Raw genomic sequence first — 5,667 nt, 5'->3', positions numbered from 1 at the left:
ACCATATTTATAACTTTAGTTGACGAATAAATTTGTCACACATGTTGATCATTGATGAAGAAATAATTTCGTCAAAGCAAGATGAAAAGGTGACGAAATTTTGTCTCCAAAAGTCATACATGGGTGACGAATATATTTCGTCGCAAATATATATACACGTGACGAAATTTTTTGTTACCAAACAATAAAATCAATGAAAACTTTCATATATAAGCTATAATAAATTTTATCACAAAAAATATTTATTAGCGACGAATAATCACTTTATCATAATAACAAGTACAAATGACGAAACAAATTCGTCACTAAACATATTCCATATTTTATATTTCAATTTAAATTATTATTTCACAAATATCACTGCTCATATCCCAATAGCCTTTTAATTGTACTAAGAAATCCACTAGCTATTATACAACACTCCACAAAAAAAATTCACTAAACAATTTATATTATAAATCAAAATATATTCATTAAACAAATTTAATAATAATCCATTAAGTATAACAAAAAAAACATCATAGCAAATCCCAAAATGAACTAACGTGGAGTCCACAAAAAAAATCATCACGATCTTGATTTGTAACTAGAACTAAGTATCAGTTCAGATAAAAATAAATAAATTCAACACTTGATCTTGATTTGCAAGTATACTTCCCGACGTCATCAAAACCAATCTGCAAAGAAAATAAATAAGGAAAACATTAATATATTGTCAATTACATTTAAACTCATATATAAATAATTTTATTGTATAAACCAATTTAATAGAAATGCATATAACAATCCAAAACTTCAAAGAGTTGAGGTTATCCTTGATGATAAGTAACACGGATAACAGAAGATGCCAAAAGATGCCAAAAGAGTGCAGGAATACCATGTATCACTAGCACTAATGTCAACAAGAACCAAAGAGAATCATAGAACCTTTTTGACACAAACTAATCAGCACTTTTATTTAAATCTAAATATTTTCCTATTTTATTTTTTAACCTCAACGAGGTAAAAGGTCAAAACACATGCATGCAAGCAACCATAAAAACAAAAACAAACACACGTGAATAGATATTGAAATAAAAACACAATAAGACCTCCAACCAATTTGGGTTAATTACATTTCACCCCTTTATGGTTTTGTCCAAAAGCACTTTACCTCCTTCATGTTTAAAAATATATACATAACCCTCTTGAAATTTGAAGTGAAGTGCAAAAGTCGCGAATTCTGGTTTAGTTAACCATGCATGTACACCACACACTAAATTGAGCATGTGTGAATGTAAGAAATATATATAATAATGCTTTTGCCCCATTTTTAATTTATCTTTTTCTATTATTTTCTTCTTCATTCCCTCTCCCTCCTTTCTACAGCAGCAGACCCACTCTTCCCTTCCATTCTTCTTCTTACTTCCTCCTACACCTCACACGCCACCATTGACCAATAGCCTCATGGGCCACCATAGCTATCAACCACCTCTAAAACAAAACCCAGCAGCCACTTCCCCAAACACCCAGGTTGGGTGACTCAGTAACCTCATAGACATAGTCCACCAGGTCACCATCGTACATGGCCAAACCCAACCCCAATACCTAGTGACAAGCACCTTTCATCCCTCTCATCTTTCTCTCCCTCGCAGTGAAGTAAAATTTAAAACTCATCTCCTTCTAACAGTCTAAAAATAGTAAGTTCTTGACACAAGTTCTAAACGCAACAAATCACTTTCAAGTTCTGAACTGTTTGAAGGCAACTAAGTTGAGAACAATTAAGATGTTATTAATGAAATCATTATACCAATGATGTGTATTGATCCATCACTATAGCCAAACTTTATGTTAGGAACAAAAGCAGGAACAAAAACACTTACTAACATATAGTATTTATCTCTCCTGAATGATCTACTGCTTGATCTCTAAGATTTTTTTTATTTATTTTTAAATTAGATGTTTTGTTATGCTTCAATGGAAAAGTTAGAATTTCATAGTTGCACTCATGTTTCAAGTTGGTTTCTTAGGAAACAAAAACATTTAAGCCATTTTGATGAAGGAAAAAAAAAATTCCTTGGACGCAATAGGCTAGTATACTAAATTGGTGGTCAAGTTTGAATTTAGATGTTATGGCTACAAATTGGCTATTTAGACCATGCTCAACTGAAACTACATCATCAATAACAAGAAACCTTGATAAAATTGAAAAAGTAGCATCATGCAATAATACAAAACAACCTACAAGGAAAAACATACAAAGAAAAAGAACTTGTAATAAATTGATAGGCAATAAAGGTTACCTTATATAAGGTTGAAGGGGAAATAGAAAAGGGAAATAGAAGCAGAAGCAGCAGAGAAGAAATACAAAGAAGAACCAGAGAGGGAGAAGAAGAAACAAAGAGTAAGTAGATAGAGTATAAAAAAGAGAAATGAAGGGAAAATAATGGAAAGAAACAGAGGAGAGAAAACCTGCTACACAAGGAGAGAAGTTATGCTATGGTTAACATTCAATTATGCCAATACTAACTAAAGTTCATTACACTGCCATATGTATATGTCTGTCCAAAAAACAAAATCAATAAGAATTTAGAGATCTAAAATAAGTAAAGGACCCCCAAAATAGCAGTGCAAGGGGAAGCTCAACACTATATACATATTCCAATTTCCAATAGCCAAGAAGTCTCAACTATTTTGGGTACCACCTAAATAAGCTACTTATTGGCTTATTTACTACAAGTCATCACATCAATTCTCTACTTTTGTGCATGTATTTTCGTAAAAAGCCAATAAGTCACTAAATAAGTCATACCCAAACCACCCTTAGTTTGGAGTTCTAAAAACTTCAGCCAAAGTCACAAACGTCATAGTGCAGTTCATAACTATTGAGTTGAAGTCAGAAACGTCACAGTGCTGTTCTTCATGGATGTACTAAAAGCAAGTGGAAATATGTCTTCAAATAAAAATTGAATTTTTTTTCTTTGATAAATAATAATTGATTAAAGAAACAACATCAGAGGGGTTGCCACCCTTATACAAACAAGAACTCAAATGAACAAATCAAAGCACACAATTATAGGTTCAACACGATTAATCATGTCTTTCTTCACCTAAATAACTCCTATCAAAACATCTAATTACTTCCTATGTCTTTTTAGTTCAACCAAATTATTTCCGAGTACACGAAGTTTGTGAACAAAAATGTTACATTTAAGTTAAGTTGAAGGCTTTACCATAGAACGTACCTCAACAGGGAAATAAGTAATTTAACATCCTATAGCCCCTTAGTGTACATAAAAACAATCATGGTACCCCATTACTATTCTACATATTGAAAATGGCTCCTTAGAGACTAGAACATTGAACCATGAACCAAGAAAGGCATGGGGAGAAAACTTCCTACATGTGTCTATGGGGCGTATTATTTATTCATCCACATCTATCCCAATGAGCCGTCTATCAAATCTTAGCAGGCAATATCCAGGATGGACAAAAAAACTGTAATGCTTAGTTCAATCCATGGAAACTACATAATACAAAAGGCCCAAAACAAAAAGTTTTCAGAGGTTGAATTACTTCCCCCCTCCCACCCCACCCCACATTACCTTTTGAAGAGCTAGTTAGCACGTGTAACATTTTCTAAAGTACATACTTTAGAATGCTGTAACAACCAATATTGATTTGTGCCCCAAAAAAATAAACAAAACACAAAATAAAGCTTCTCATCTGTGGCATGGAAAGTAATGATTACCAAAGTGTTTAAGAATTGAAAAAAAGGCTAAAAACTATAATCATTTAGTCTTGTACATCATAATGAAAGACAATGCTGCTGATAACGCCTCAACTATGTCAAGGTATGCATAATTGAGAGAACTCCACAAGGAAAAAAGGTGATGGAGGGTAAACTTACAATGTGGAGAGGGATGAAAGCTCACCAAACATGTCATTCACTTGGCCCTGAAGTTGATTGTGACCAACATTTCTACAATCAAAGCACAATGTAACAACCAGTGGTTAAGTGTGAAGTTTTAAATAGTTTTGACATGAACAATAAAAATCAAATTTCGGATGCTTGTCTTAGAGGTATTTTGGGGAAGTCATCTAAGATATTGAATAAGGGATACCACCAGTGAAGCCATTTCCAACAAGGTGTCTGCATTATAAAAGGATTGCTGATGAAACCACCATAAGAAAATTAAAGGGCGCAATTTTTATTTTATTTTTTATTTTTTGATAAATGAAATTAAGGACTGAAATAGAATAGAAGGAAAAATCAGTAGGTATTAAAAATACAGTTGCATGCAGTTTGGAGGAAGCTGATAAGGTATCTGGTTTCCAAGATTATTATTGTTTATATAACTACAGAATTCATCAAATCACCACATCAAGATTATCAAACAAAAAGATGAAAACACTAGCAAATCATCTTAGAAGGCTATTGATCTTACAAATTGGTTACTGCTGTCAAACTTGCGAGCTGGTATCCCATTGACCCAGTAAGTCCAAGACCAGAACATTGCAGTGAAAAAGTGTGACCTGCTAATTTTCCCGAGAAAATACTTTGAAAGGCATTTTCCGAGAAAAACCCCAATAAAAAGTGCAAATTTTTTTATATTCCTTACACTTCAGATCTCTTCATACCAATTAAATTCTAATCAAACCAACCCATATCATGAATTAAAACTAAAAATTACCTTTCTTGGCCAGCAACAGTGTTCAAAATCCAAGCTTTGATGACTTTGCCATCAACATTCAATCTTTTGCTAGCGAACTCAATATCGATTGTAGACTTGGATTTGAGATTGAACTCATTCGCCACCACTGCCGCCGCTCATCATTCTTCGCCGATCGAAGAATGGAGATAGTGTCGACCGATCGAAGGATATGTAGAAGACTTAGGTTAGGGTTTGGAGAAGAGAGAGAGAGAGAGGTTTGGAATCGGAAAAGATGAAAATGATTTGTTTGAGAGAGAGAGGTTTGGAATCTTAAAAGATGAAATTGAGATTATGACAAACCTGTTTCCATGGCAGTATACAACACAAGGTAGAGGAGTGTCCTCTGGGAAAGGTGAACCCACATAATGACTGCATTGCAAGGTGTGGCCTCTTTGATTCCTTAGCTGCAAATTTGAAATAATATATAGTTTGCGAAGCTTAAACCATAATAAATATGAAACAAAATGTGTATTGTAAATAGGTAGTGGCAATGGAAGTTGAAAGTTTGGTAACGGATGTCCATACTTGCCTCAAGGTCCTGTCTTTTGTACTTTCTACCGCAAGAGTAAAATCCTCTTCCCATAAATACTGATCTGGATTATAATCCGCCCTAGATGTCCAACATATAGATGGAACAACAAATACAAAGAAGACTAAACATTAAGAAACACTAGCAAAAGCTCATAGATGTTGCATAATATTAAGGTACAAGTTAATAACATGAGAATGTGAGGCACCACCATTTAATGTATGAGATGAGAGAAGTGGTCAATCTAATCAGCTATTTGCAAAGATTAATGACTAATTTGTTCCAGTCAATTGGTGCTATTGTACAAGGACCACTTGAAAGAATGTTTATTGGGGTAATAAGAAAACCTGAAGCCTTATATAAAGCAACTTGGGAGAATCTTTTTGGGTTAATTTCACTTTACTCCCATGTGGTTTACCTTGAAAACACATACACTCTTTGAAC

The 5,667-nt window shown here is 33.6% G+C and overlaps 1 long non-coding RNA gene across 4 annotated transcripts; it reads right to left on the bottom strand.

Annotated features, from left to right (window-relative positions):
• Window positions 1-444: 444 nt before the first annotated feature.
• Window positions 445-5,304, bottom strand: LOC114292337 (uncharacterized). 4 transcript variants are annotated; one of them, XR_014328724.1, is made up of 5 exons: window positions 5,220-5,304; window positions 4,995-5,098; window positions 4,428-4,818; window positions 3,890-4,338; window positions 455-677 (listed from the first exon to the last, which is right to left on the bottom strand). It is a non-coding gene; the product is annotated as an uncharacterized LOC114292337 (long non-coding RNA). The 4 variants fall into 4 exon arrangements; XR_014328723.1 differs by lacking the exons at window positions 4,995-5,098; window positions 5,220-5,304 and having other exon boundaries at window positions 445-677; window positions 4,428-4,862; XR_014328725.1 differs by lacking the exons at window positions 4,995-5,098; window positions 5,220-5,304 and having other exon boundaries at window positions 446-677; window positions 3,915-4,338; window positions 4,428-4,862.
• Between the last annotated feature and the right edge of the window lie 363 nt (window positions 5,305-5,667).

This window comes from Camellia sinensis, chromosome 5 (assembly GCF_055761805.1).
Source record: "Camellia sinensis isolate YWXY chromosome 5, ASM5576180v1, whole genome shotgun sequence".
Taxonomy (NCBI): domain Eukaryota; kingdom Viridiplantae; phylum Streptophyta; class Magnoliopsida; order Ericales; family Theaceae; genus Camellia; species Camellia sinensis.
The sequence above is the reverse complement of the archived record's forward strand: the minus strand, read 5'-3'. Positions and strand labels throughout refer to the sequence as shown.